Source organism: Panthera onca, chromosome D2 (genome assembly GCF_046562875.1).
Source record: "Panthera onca isolate mPanOnc1 chromosome D2, mPanOnc1 haplotype 2, whole genome shotgun sequence".
Lineage (NCBI taxonomy): Eukaryota > Metazoa > Chordata > Mammalia > Carnivora > Felidae > Panthera > Panthera onca.
In genome coordinates, this window is record NC_138349.1 from 14732200 (window position 1) to 14746725 (window position 14526).

Genomic DNA, 14526 nt, shown 5'->3' on the forward strand with positions numbered 1-14526 from the left:
TGTAGCATCCTCTTCCGGGGAGGGGGAGTAAAGAGTAGGGAACAACACTACCATCTGCAACAGAAGGGTATGCAGGTTTACATTTTTATAGGTGCCACCGGAAGGAAAACCTTTTGTCATTTTCATTTGTATTCCTTGAATTACCTAAATACCTGAATATCTTGTGCATTTCTGGCCCTTTGCACATGTTCTGTGGGTGACATCTTTGTGTCTGATGTACATTTTTCTAAAGTTTGCTTTTTTCTTATTCATTTGTAAAAACTCTTCAAATAGTAGAGAGATTTGGTCCTTTTCAATCAGACATTGAGAAAAAATATTCTAGTTTGCTGTTTTTGTTTTATAGAAATTTCACATTTTACTCAACAAAATAATCAGTCTGTTTCTTTATGGCTTTGGGGTTTCATCTTGTTTAGAAAAGCCTTCCTTACTTCAAGATCATTAACAATTTCACTTTGTTTTTGTTTATATTTTTCTTGTTTCACTCTTTTACTTTAAATGTTCATTGATCTGGGGTTTATTCTGGTGTAAAGAGAAGTTTTTCATCTAGAAGTTCAATTCTCTTAGCCTGAATTTATACAAAGTATAATCATTTCAATGTCTTCCACATCTGTGGTTATTTCTCTTCATTTAAATCTGTCATCACAGTTTTCTATTTTTTACTTTTATTAGGCAATCACAATATACGTTTATCAATTGTATTGCTTTACTCCTGTTCTTCTAATGTGTTAACCTTTACTTTCATTTTTATTCATGAAATTCTTCCTTCAATGTTACTTGTTCTTTTTCTAGTGCCTTCAGTTCTTGGGTCATTGTATTTTGATATATTCTGCAACTGAAGTGTTTTATTTACCCTTCGACTTCAACGTTCTTTACTATAGCACATTAGGTTTAATTGGTTAAGAAATCATATAAGTTGGTATATTAGTTCATGTTTTCTTAACTTCCACTTTCTAAATGAGTAATTTTTCATACTGTGAGCAGCCTTTCCCAATGACAAAAAAATATCTTGAAAATGGACTCACTAATTTATCCAAGAAATATTTATTTGAGTGTCTATTATGTGCCAGATATTGTTCTCAGCATTAGGGAATCAACCGTGGAAAAAATAAGCCTAGCCCTGGTGGAGTATAGCCCAGTGGTGTGTGGGGACAATGAATAAGAATAGGTAAATAAAATGAAGATGTGTATGTGTTCAGGTGAGGAAGGGGTTGCTATTCAAATAGGGTGGCCAGGGAGGATCTCACTAAAATAGGTGGCATTTGAATCTACAGCTGAAGGGGGTGAGGAGCAAACTGTGGGGATTTCTGGAAGAGGGCTGAGGGAAGAGAACACACAAGCCTCTGGGGGAAGGAGCATGGCTTAGTGTGACAGAGGACTTATGACACGGCCACCCTGATCAGAGCTGACGGAAGAGTGGGGAGTGACAGGTCCGTAACACCTTACTCTGCAATTGCAAAATCCAAAATCCTCTGGGGGAAAGAAGTGGGATTTTGATTTTTTCATTCGTTTTTCAGTTTGCAGAAAACTCATTTGGTAGCAAAAACTGACCTGAGGCTATATATATTCGTCGTCCTAATTAATATGAATGTTCATAGATTTCACTACAAAAATATCCATGTAGTTGTGCTACCCAAGATTCCTCTCAGGGTTTTGTATTTTACAGTATACTTAAAATTAGAAGAAAAAAAAAAGTCTGAGTTCTGGGACATATCTGGCCCCAGGGAGTTGAACAAGGGATGATGGACAAGGGATGGTATTAGGAAGGTAACAGAGGGCTAAAGCATGCAGCCCTTGGCAGATCATTGGAAGGACTCTGGCATTTACTCCAAGGTGAGGGGGATAGCCATTGGAGGGCCATGAGCAGAAAAGTGATGCAGACTGACTTAGGTTTATTTTGTTTGAGGAATATACTGAAGCGGGACAAGGGGGGAGGCACAGAGATCATCTGGGAGGCGACTGTAGTAAATTAGACAAGAGACAACGGTGTCCAAAGTCAAGGTGGCAGCAGGGGAAGTGGTGAGAAGTTGTCAGGTTTTGGATAAATTGTGAAGGAGGATCAATTTACTGATTAATTGGCAGGAAGGTGTAATCGAAAAGTAGAGGATGATGTCAAGGTTTTTGGCGAAGTTCCTGGAAGGCTGGAGTTGCCATTACTTGGGGAGACGCTAGAATTCTAGGCAGATTTGGGAGTAGAATCAAGAGCTCAGCTCTGGGGACACCTGGGTGGCTCAGTAGGTTCAGTGGCCTACTCTTGATTTCGGCTCAGGTCATAATCTCACGGTTCGGGAGTTTGAGCCCCATGTCAGGCTCTGCACTGAAGTGCAGGGCCTGGTTGGGATTCTCTCTCTCCCTCTGCCTTTCTCTCTCTTTCTCAAAATAAATAAATGAATGTAAAAAAACTTAAAAAAAAAGAGCTCAGCTCTGGATATGCAGCTTTTATATGAATTAGATACATAAGTGGAGTAGAAGTACCACAGAAGTAGGTAGATATATGAATATATGAGACTGCAATTCCAGGGAGAAGTTCAGTTGCACATAGGAACTTGGCAGTCATAAACATAAAGTTGGTGTTTGACGTCACGAATATGGAGGAGATCACCAAGGGAGTGATGGTAGGTAAAGAAGAGGGATGACCTAAGGACAGAGTCCTAGGACACTCCATCATTGAAACATCAGGAAGACAAGTGGGGATAAGCACAGGACACTGACAAAAAGGCCTACAAGAAGTAGGAGGAAACCCAGAAGAACGTGGAATCCTAGATGCCAACTTAAAAATGTACTTCCAGGGGAGAGAGGAATCAAGAGTACCAAATACTGCAAAGTCTAAGTGGATGAGGATAGAGAATTGACCACTGGCTTGTCAACAAAGGAGTAACTGGTGACAGTGACAAGGGTAGTTTCTGGGGTGAAAGCCTGATTGGACTGAATTCAAGAAAGAAGGGGAGGAGAAAAAGAAACCCCATACACACAACTCAGAAGTGGAGTTTTAAAGATGGATGGGGTACCTGGGTGGCTCAGTTGGTTAAGTGTCTGACTTTGGCCCAGGTCATGATCTCACAGTTTATGGGTTCAAGCCCTGCATCAGGCTCTGTGCTGACAGCTCAGAGCCTGGAACCTGCTTCAGATTCTGTGTCTCCCTCTCTCTCTGCTCCTCCCTTGCTTGCGCTCTGTCTCTGTCTCTCTCTCTCTCTCTCAAAATTGAATAAACATTTAAAAATACATTTTAATTAAAAAAACAAAAAGATGGATGAAATAACACACGTTTGTGCTGCTGGGAATGTTCCAGAAGACAGGAAGAAAATTGGTAAAGCAGGAGAAATAGAAGAGAGTGTGGTTGAGTGCACTCCTTGGGCAGGTGAGAGGAGAGAGTGTCTAATATACAGGAGGAAGGGTTGGCCTTTGTTGCAGCAAGAACAGCTCATCTCTTGTGAAAGAGAGAAGGCAGAACGTACAGGCAGGTGTATGCAGCTAAGTTGGATAAATGTGGTACTGGGAGTTCCGCAAAGGTCTCTTCTCTTTGTTTCCATTTTCTTATTGAAATGGGAAACCAGGCCATCAGCTGAGTGCTGGTAAGCAGGGAGGTGTTGGAGATTTGAGAAGAGGGGAGAAAAATGAAAGAACCCAGGAGCCCAGGCAAATGAATGGATGAGGGGAGAACAGTAGGATGGCTTGGCAGCCTTAGGGTCACCTTCTGTCTGATAACCATGACTTTGCAGTGAGACAGTCAGCATGGTGTGTGTTTTTCTCCAGGCACAGTCAGCTGCACAGAGATGATGTGTTGGACTTAACCAGTGTTGTGGTTAAGCCAAGTGAAGCAAAAGCAGCAAAGAAGTCCAATGTGTATACCAAGGAGTGATTATGATTGGCCATGGCATTAAACTGAGGAGAGAGTTGGCTGGCTGCCAAAAAACTTAAAAAAATAAAATCATAGTTATATTAAAATTAGATTATATATATAATAGTTATGCATAGTTATATATATATATATGTGGAGTAGTATATATGTGTATATATATATATATATATATATATATATATATATATATTTCTACTGCACACTTATATTCATTATAGAGCCGCTATCATTAAAAATGTGAGTCTCCATCACATTTGTATTATTACCTGCCTTGGCATCTATTAAATTTGTAACAGGGTCCATTTGCATTTAGTTCTCTGGTACCTGCCATTTTACAATTTGTGTTTAATTCAATAAACCTTCAAACAGAAATCACTCCCTACTGAAAAGTAAATATTTCCGATGGGTATAGGGAAGTCTTATTAATCACAACTGTGTCTCCAGGGTTCAACACAGTGCCTGGCACATAGTAGGTGATTGTATTTGTTGATTAAAATAAAACATATTAGCATCCTTGTTCAGAGAGGACTTTGAGGGTGGGCTGTGAGTAGAGATAGCAAAGAGGCCTGAAGTCTGGAAGGAGGAGAGACCACCTGAGGAAAAAAAGGTGACGGTATAAGAACAATAGACCAGGCAAGACTTCACTCGATTCTGTTCTGGAACTGATCAGTCTAGCTGCTTTCAGTATTCAGTAAGGACTGTCGGGGGCAGGAACATTACAGAAAATAGAGTACAGTTCCAGGAATATACTAAAACCAACAATAGATCCATCCACTTTTCTCCCACAGAAAAGATCTGGAGGGCAGGGAGTAAAAACACTGAAATTCTTTGATTCTCTTTTGGTTAAAACATATCAACTAACTTTTGTTGTGCTTACAGGAAGAACACTGAACCAGGGAGGTAAAAACAGAGATAAACAACAGCTACTACACAGGAGATGCCTGAAGAGTCCACAATATAAAGAGCACAAGTCCATGAATATTGAGTTAATGTGTAAGAAATGTTCACAGACCAAAATCTCTTCACAAAAGCATGACCCAAATATAAAAAATCAACATGGAAGTTCCAATCACCATTAGTCATTCATTGATTCATTCATTCATTCATTCATTTGTACATTCATTGAGCATCTACAGTGATTCAGATACTGAAACCAGAAATATGAATGTATTTTATCATTTATTGCTACACACTTATCTTAGAAGTGAAGAAATCAAGACTTTAACAGATAAGTTGCTTCACCAAGGCCATAGGCTAGTAAGTATAGAGCTGGGAGCCCAGTACAAGCCATCCAGAAACTTTTATATTATTGGAAATAGATACTTCCTATATACTTATCAGATTTAGTATTACTAAATTGATTCATTTCCCTTAGATATTTTTAGGACAAATAAATAAAAATATAAACAGAGCCAATATTCCGAAACCCGTATCAATCACATTCTGGATGTGACTGTACTCCTTATTTTGAAGGAACTAATAAATTAAGTCTTACCCGTTGATGTGCCAAAGAATAAGAGAGCAGCAATCCAAATTCCAAACATCGAAGTTGCTTTTGAAAATCACATCAACCCTTCTTGAAGATTTTTACTCACAAAGTCCCCTCACTATAAAATATTAAGCAATTTTCTTCAAAACGTTATCACCCAACATTTAAGTTCTAGGTCCAGACGAGTGTGGCGTTCACACGACCTTGAATCCCGATGCCCTGCAAAGTAATGTGCCCTAGCCTAGACTACTGGCTCCACATTAAGGGATATAATTAGCAAGGTGTGCCTTCCATTAGGTGATTGGTAGTTAAAACTTCTGAGGTTTTGTTGTTTCATCATTAGCAAGATTTTGATTACACACAATCTGAGTCACTCTTGAAAGTTATTTTAAGGCTTTGGGAGGGTAGATAACAAACATCGAAAAGGCACAGTTTTTCCAAACCAGGACCATAACTTGGAGTATTCTTCCCCTCACACATGTCGAAGGGCAAACAAGCAGACCCTCCTGAAACGTGTTAGGAGGTAAATAATGAACGTGGCTAATAATGGCTAATCTGCACATCTTGTGTGGCAATACAACGTTGCAGCTGCCATCATCTGGAGCCCAACCACCTGGAAGCAAATTCTGGCTCTGCCACTTATTAGCAGTGACCTCACACTAGCAAGCCTCACTGCACCTTTCTTCACTTGTAAAATGGGGATAATCATGGCTCCCAACCCACAGGGTCATTTAGCGATGGAATTACTTATTATATAAATAGTATCTCGTGTATAGTACTGTAGTGGAGTTAATTTTATTAGCGATTTTTCAACTATGTTAATGGTTATAAGAACAAATTTATGTCCACATAAAATACAGCGTTACATCATGGCACCTGGGCCGCGTAACCAACTCTAATGTGATGCGAACCTGCCTTTTTGGCTGCTACACTGACTTAAAGTGATGCAGTTCACAGATACCCTCAGTTGAATTCTCAATTTCTAAATGCTCATAGAAGATGGCTGAAAATATTTCTTGGTGTTTCTTTACTTTTTCCCTCTTACCATAATAACATGACGATATTGAAGCATTTACGAAGCATTCAGCCCTTTCATACAAACCTTGTTACATTGTGCAAGGATCAGACAAAGAAGAGGTTAAGACCAAGAGTAGTTACAAGTCTTGGGTGCTTTATTTGGTTGAACTATTTCCTGGAACTGGTAGCAGCCAGTCCACCACGGCATTCAGACACGCAGTAATTAGAGAAAGGGCTATTCAGCAGCTCTGAGCTTGGTGTCTGGGGTGCTGAATGTCCAGCGACTACAAAAGACATGCTCTAAAAGCTTCGCCAGTTGCCACTGGTCATTTTTCCAGGAATCAATGTTTTTAGCCACGCACGCAGGATCAGCATAAATAGCATCATCGTCAATAGCACCTCTCAGAAGACAGCCTCTTATTTGCGTCTCCATCCCCAGGGACAAGCACAATGCCTGGAATCTAGCAGGTGCTTAATGAACATTTTTACATGAAAAAAAAACTACAAAGATCTACAGTGATAATACAGGAATTTTTTTCAAGCCACGCTCTCTTCCATGTTTTCATAGCACTTTTCAATGAGTCTGCTATAGCTCTTAGCATGTCATGGAATTGCTGGGCATTTATCTGTTAGTTTCCTCCCCTAGACTGAACTGTTCTGAGACAAGGACTAGTTTTTGTTCATCTCTGGGCCCCCAGGGTCTAGCAATAGATCTATCACAGCAGACACATGGTCAATATTTGTTGATAGAAAAAAAAAAACAGTAGCCTTAATTTTCATTGATCTCCTATCATTTGAGGAAATTCTTACTCTAGACAGATTATCATTCTGAGAGTGGAAGACTCATTATACTTTAACAATTATATTTAACGAGGATCAGATACTGATGACGACATGGCTGCTTGCTGAATTCATGGTAGTTCTGCCTGAAAAAAATGTCACACAGAGCAGTTTAACAATAGCTTTTAAAAGTTCATCACAAAATCAAAGCTCTGCTTATATATGACAGCACGTCAAAATGAGGAAAAACAGCAAATCAGTTGTATTCTTGATTCAAGAATAGAGAATAATTCAATTAATTTTGTCCCTGATATGATAAATTATGTTTAGGATTTAGTAAGGCAGAGAACCTTTAAAGATGTCATGATGAATATTTCAATATTAATGTCAGAACCCTGAAGAATATGGCTGTAATTTTAAAAAGCACTTTTTAGGCTATTTCTTAATGCATGGCATTTTAAATTATCCAAGATTTCAAGGAAGCTGGCATCGTGGCCATTTTGGTGAAGCAGAGAAAGAGTGACATACAGGGACGCCTGGGTGGCTCAGTCGGTTGAGCGTCTGACTTCGGCTCAGGTCATGATCTCACAGCTCATGGGTTCGAGCCTCGCATCAGGCTCTGTGCTGACAGCTCAGAGCCTGGACTCTGCTTCGGATTCTGTGTCTCCCTCTCTCTCTCTGCCCCTAACCCACTCGCATTCTGTCTCTGTCTCTCTCAAAAATAAATAAACATTAAAAAAAAATTTTTTTAAAAGAGTGAAATACAGTGACAAAAACCTGGGTAATTTTAGCACTCATTCATTCATTCACCAAATATTTGACTGGCTACCTCATGCTCGGTACAATTCTAGTTTCTAGTGATACATCAATGAATAAAAGACAATAAGGACCCTTCCCCCTTGAATTCTACAATGGGGGAGGCAGCCAATAAACACAAGAAACAAGTAAAACCCTAGAGGACAGGGAAAGGTGGTTCAAATAATTGGCAAAAAAATAAAACGAGTGAAGCAGGTTGGAGAATTTGGGATTTGACTGGAGGAGAGGGTTGCAATTAAGTTTGGATGGTCCAGGAAGGCCTCCTTGAGAAGGTGATGTATGAGCAAAGAACTTGGAGGAGGTGAGGGAGGTAACTACGTGATTCTCCAGGGAGAGGGGCAGGTGGTCCCAGGCCCTGAGACAGGAGTGTGCTTCCTGTCTTTGAGAAAGTGCAAAAGGCCAATCTGGCAGGAGCAGAGGAAGAGGAGTAGGGGATGAGTCACAGAGGCACTTGGGGCCAGAGTGGGTAAGGCTTTATTGGTCATTTGTGGCAACTTCAGCTTTTCTTCTCAGGGAAAAGAGAGCTAGCTGTTGGAGGGCTCTGAGCAGAGGAGACCTGGGCCGACTGTGGCTGTAACGGTCGTTCGGCTGTCTGTTGCCAAGAGACAGAAGTGGGGCAAGGGCAGAAGCAGGAAGGCCAGCTAGGAGGCTATTTCAGTAATCCAGGTGAGAGATGATGGTGGTTTGGACTAAGAGGTTGCCCATAGAGGTGGAGGGAAGCGGACTGACTCAGGATATAGTTTGAAGGTAGGGCCATTAGGTTTCCTTTCTATCTCTGTTCTTCAACTCAGCTCTTGAAGGATGCAATGATACAAGAAAGTCCTCAGTGTGTTTTGCAGAGGTAGAAAAATCTACTCACTTTTTTTTTCCTGTTTCATTCTTGAATAACAGATTTTCGCTCATGAGTATTGTCAGAACAGTTCTTACGACGTTTGAAAGGACAAGAGTATTTTGATGAATTTGTTTGGCTTGGTTGGTTTAAGGAATGTAAGTGTTGTGCAAATTTTTAGAAATGTATTTCTGAAGCAGATTATGCTTCTAAAGTCAATCTTTGTGATAAGGCTTTATTTGTATGCACATTTGGTAGTAATACGCCTCTTGTAGGCAGACATAAAGCAAGAATCTCATGTGGAAGTATAACCTCTACCAAGGAAATATGATTGTAAACTATTACTTTGTGAACTATAGGCTATAATTAGATAGTCATCACACACTTGTTAAATTATACAGAGTAAAAACGTATACTGCATCAACACGACTCATTATAATTACAAGTTACTCTAGAGGGCTTCTTGAAGTTTCCAAGTAGTACACTTTTCATAATAGTAATTTACTATATTGGAATGTGTATTAAAATTACACCTTGAAAAATTAATTTCAACTTTCCCACATTCAGCAAAGAATTGGGAACATCTAGAAAAACATCAGTGGCAAAGAGGCAATTGCAAGGGAAGGAGAGGTTAGGAGGATTCATAGTGACAGATGATGCGTGAGACTGCAACACAGTGTGAGAAGATCTAAATTCTAGAAGCAGGCTCTCACTGAAGCAATATAGCATGGGGATTTGGAGCCTGGACTTCTGAGCTGGATCTGGGTTCACGGCCTGGCAGGACTTCTTTAGCTGTGCGATCGTTGGTAACTTAACCTCCCTGAGCCTCAGATCCCCTGTGCACATTGGTTAAATAGGTAAGTGCCCTTATCTTCCAGGCACTGATTGTGTTTTGAATGTTTGAAAATTTGCCTTTTCTCCTCTATCCAACTCTTCGTTTCTGTCCTTCCCTCCCTGCCCAGGTTTATCGAGGTGCAAGTGACAAATTAAATTGTGTATAAAGTGCACAATGTGATGGTTTGCCATACATGCATTGTGGAATAACTACCATCATCAAGGGATGTCGGGGTGTTCTTGGGAAGATGAACTGAGCACATGTTCACAAAGAGGCACACATGCCTCAACTCAAATGCTCCTCGTGCCCACACGAGGCACGCAGTAAACGATAAAGGGAAGCTGTAACAATAATTACTATTGTCGTAGGTCCAACCCAGTCTCCTGTTATGTGTGGGGTGCTACGCCATGAATGTTATTGAGAGAGGCTGGGCTACTTGTTCAAATGAGCCCAGGAGAAAGGCAGGACTGGAAGGGAGGGTCATCCATGGGTAAGTATTCCGTGGGAGCAGAGTGACAATAGGGAAGTCTGTATGTGGACAGCTTGTGTAATTACGTAGGAATTGTGGGCCCAATAGAAACAAACCACAGGGAGAGAGAGTCACGGAAAACAGGCTCATTGGGAAGCATGATGTAGTAGTTAGATACGGTGAAGTGAGGGATGATTGCCGGGTGAGGACATCAGGAAGAAGAGCAACTATGCCCAAGGACAGGGAAGAAGAAGGTGACTTATAGGTTTAGAGCAGAGGGAGGAGACATGATTGGCTTCAGCAGAAATTGAACGTGTTCCTGTGAGACACTTGTTCCATGATCAACAGCATTCCTAACCTTGACTCGTTGTTCCGTCATATACTTATACTTATCACAAGGAAAACCAGACCTTAAGTAGATTGGCGTAAACCCAGCCCAACACATTCTAAAACAACTCCAATGCTCACCTATCAAAGGACTCACCATGATTTTCAGGGCTCCCTACTGGTATACGTGCTCTCAGGGCCCCTGCCGGGGGATTCACAGCATTTAACCTTTTTGCTAAGGGATCTAGACCCCATTTGCGTAAGTCATTCATTTATCCACTGATGGATACTTGGGCTGTTTCTATATCTTGGCTATTGCAAAACAAAATGCAAATAATTATTTTTATCCTTCTTATAACTTAAAAAAGTCTCAAATTATTTATTTTTTCATCTTCACTATTCAATTGTAATGAACTACATTGTAATGTAGTAAATTCAAGGCCAGGGATATATATTTGTATGCTTATTATGATACCTGATGAGTACAGTTTTTTTTTTTTTTTACAACAATGATCTTTTTTTTTTAAGTTTACTTATTTATTTGGGGGAGGGGGGAAGGGCAGGGAGAGAGGCAGAGAGAGAGAGAATCCCAAGCAGGCTCTGAACTGTCAGCACAGAGCCCGATGCAGGGCTCGATCTCACGAACAGCAAGATCATGACCTCAACCAAAATCAAGAGTCAGAAGCTTAACCAACTGAACCACCCAGGCACCCCCACGTTTGATTACTTTATTCCTCTACTTTGTCTAAGTCCAAATTCACCAGCATATGGTGCATGGCCTTTCTTACACTACCCCCTTGGGCTTCTTCCACCATTCCTCACTTTACATGCCCTTCAAACGGAACCACTTAGAGCACTGCAACAAGCTAGCTCTGCCTTCATTTCAGCCATTTTTGCAACACTATTTCCTTCCCTCCTCTACTGGGTGAAATCTTAATCTTTCATCCAAATCCACTTCAGGTATTACCTACTCTCTGAAATCATACTCAACCTTCAAGTTGCATATCATCACTTACTATGGGCTCCCCCATACTTTAGAGACATCTTTAACTCTGACACTATTACATTATAATTAGTGACATGTTGGGCTGTCCCACCTGACCCCTCCTTGAAATTAAGGAAATCAATGCCTCATAGTTGTCTTTGTGTTTCTCACTACCATGTAAGGGGCCTGTCACTTGGTGGGCACTCAAAACTTCTAGAACAGATACTTGAATAAATACATGAGTGAAAGAATAAACAAAGGAAGGAAGGAAGGAAAGAAGTGGTCTAAATAAATATTGAATGGGCTCATCCTGATTTTGCTAAACATATCAAAAAAAATAGAATTCTTGCCAATGGTCCAAATTTCTATTAGTCTTCAACAACTTTTGGGAAAGGAAGGAACTCTATGAGTTTATTCATTCCATTCTTCATGTTTCTAGTACATGAGGTTCTTAAAAAAAAAAATCAACTGCAGGCCTGGTTTCCATTCTCAAGGATCACTGTTATGTATTGCTCTCCTTGATATACTAAATAGGTATGTGTATCCCAATATAACAAATGTATATATTTCCACAAAAAATAATTCCAAGAATTCAACTTTGGTATTGATGATCATTTGTCTTTAATCAGGCTACATACTGATTATTTCATTAATTTGATGAATATTATTTATTTATGTTTCCATATTTCCACACTGTCTAGTTGCCATCTTTTTTTTTTGTTTTTAACTTTTAACTTTTATTTAAATCCAAGTTAGTTAACATATAGTGTAATAATGATTTTAGGAGTAGAATTTAGTTATTCATCACTTACATATAACACCTAGTGCTTGCCCCAACAAGAGCCCTCCTTAATACCCACACCTGTTTAGGCCATCTCACCAGCCGATACCCCTGCAGCAACCCTCAATTTGTTCTCTGTATTTAAGAGTCTTTAATGGTTTTCCTCCCTCTCTCTTTTTATCTTATTTTTAATTCCCTGCCCCTGTGTTCATCTGTTGTGTTTCTTAAATTCCACATATTAGTTGCCATCCTAATGAATTTAAATTTTCTGAGAAAAAGATGACCTACGGGTAACTTGAAGACAATTGGGCTTTCTCTTTTCACAAGAGACGCAGTATTTGGGCTGTTATAGGGAGAATGGAATGCTGCTATTTGAGGTTTATTGAATACATATATCCTTAAGCTCCTTATGTGATAAATCACAAAACACATTTTAACCAAGCGCTTATTTCCCTCTAGCAGATTTTATATTTAAATTTTACACGACAGTACATGATATAGAAAAGACAACTCAATTTGACATCTGAAGAGAGTTATGTGAGAAAATTCTCTGGATACAGAGGGATACATAGAAATAAAAGGTCTTGGTCTCTATTTCTGATACAGTCTCTAGCTAGCTATGGCCTAGGAAAATAGACACTAGGTCAATAGACATTTTTTTTTTTTTTGCCATACTTTGAGTTTAATTTTCTTCTCTATAAAATGAAGAAGTTAAATTTTGTGATCTAAGCTCCTTTGTAGCTCTCAAGCAGTCTAAGCTTTAAATTCTAAGGATCACATTCTTAGATACTTGAATAATGTCATCTTGTGAGAGAAGGAAAAAATCGACAAATTTGTCTCCCTCTCTCACAGTAATGCTTGTGCTTTAACCATAAGACCAACCTAAAGTATGATTATTTCTTGCTGTCTATGCTGACGCAGTGTTTATACCAATTAGGTAGTGTGACTCTTGCCACCACCCAGACAGGAGCTCCTCTGTTGGGGCAGGATATCGTTAAATAATTTTAAGAAATGGGTGGCTCAGTCAGCTAAGCATCCGACTCTTGATTTCAGCTCAGGTCATGATCTCAGGGTTTGTGGGTTCGAGCCCTGCACTGGGCTCTGTGCTGATGGTGTGGAGCCTGCTTGGGGTTCTTTCTCCCTCTCCCTCTGCCCTTCACCCCATTCACACTCTGTCTCTATCTCTCAAAAATAAGCAAATAAACACTTAAAAAAAGTGAAGAATGAAAGACTTGAATTTCAACTAAAAAAAAAAAGGAGAAACAAAAACAAAACAAAGAATCAGTATGTCTTGATGAGTAAACGGACTGATTTAGGTTCAGTCAAACCTGAGACCTTGCAGTGGCATAAGGAAAATTGAAACCACTGTTATTTCAAAGGAACAGGAATTGAGATCAGCTTTTTCCCTTCCCATTGTGGAAGGGGATAACAAGGAGGCAGTAACAAGAAACTAAATACCTTTAAGCTCCACTTTAAGGATGAAGACCCATTCTTGGGCTGGGAGTCTTCTAAGAAAAGAATGGGACCAGTTAACAGAAGATTTCAGGGGGAATTTTCTAAAAAGAATGTGCCCAAACTTGTTCATTAATCACTTCAATAGTATCTTTGAGAACCTTATTGCAGGGAAAGCACTTGTTATAAATAGGATATTAGGGATTTAAATATTGAATCTGCCCTCAAGGAGACTATAGTTTAGTAGAAATCATCTGCCACATACAGTAAAAACTCCAAAACCAGACAGAAGGTAAAATTTATGAACTGAGTAGAAAGGTAATAAATCCAATGTCAGTGACAATGTTCAAGGAGAGGCTGCATGACTGTTTGGGGTGACGTAAGAGAGATTTATACATCCGGTAGGAAGTTAAACTACATGACCTTCAAGATCCTTTCCAACAAATGCTTTGTGGTTTTATTAAGACTGTCACTATAGTAAGGATTTTTTAAAAACACAAGATTGTCTGATTTTCTGTTCTAGTCACATCTCAGTTAGACGTTTTCCTCGTACAAATGTATCTCTATTATTTGGTATCTTTTTCCAACATTAGTTTTTAGAACAAACATTCTTAATTAATTTACTTAAAGTATGTCTGAGAATTCAATCAGAAAAAGTCAACAGAGATATTTAAAACTATTTCTAAAAGGCTAATATAAACATTTTTTCCCAATATCGTCACGATGGATTTTTTTAAAGGAAAACTTAATTATTTTATATAATACAAACCAGAAAAACAGGACTGATATAATAATCTGACATACATTTATACTTTCCATTCACTCTTCATACTATTTTAGCTTTAAGATTAATTGTTCAGAATCTTATTTCACAGCCACTCAACTTTTAT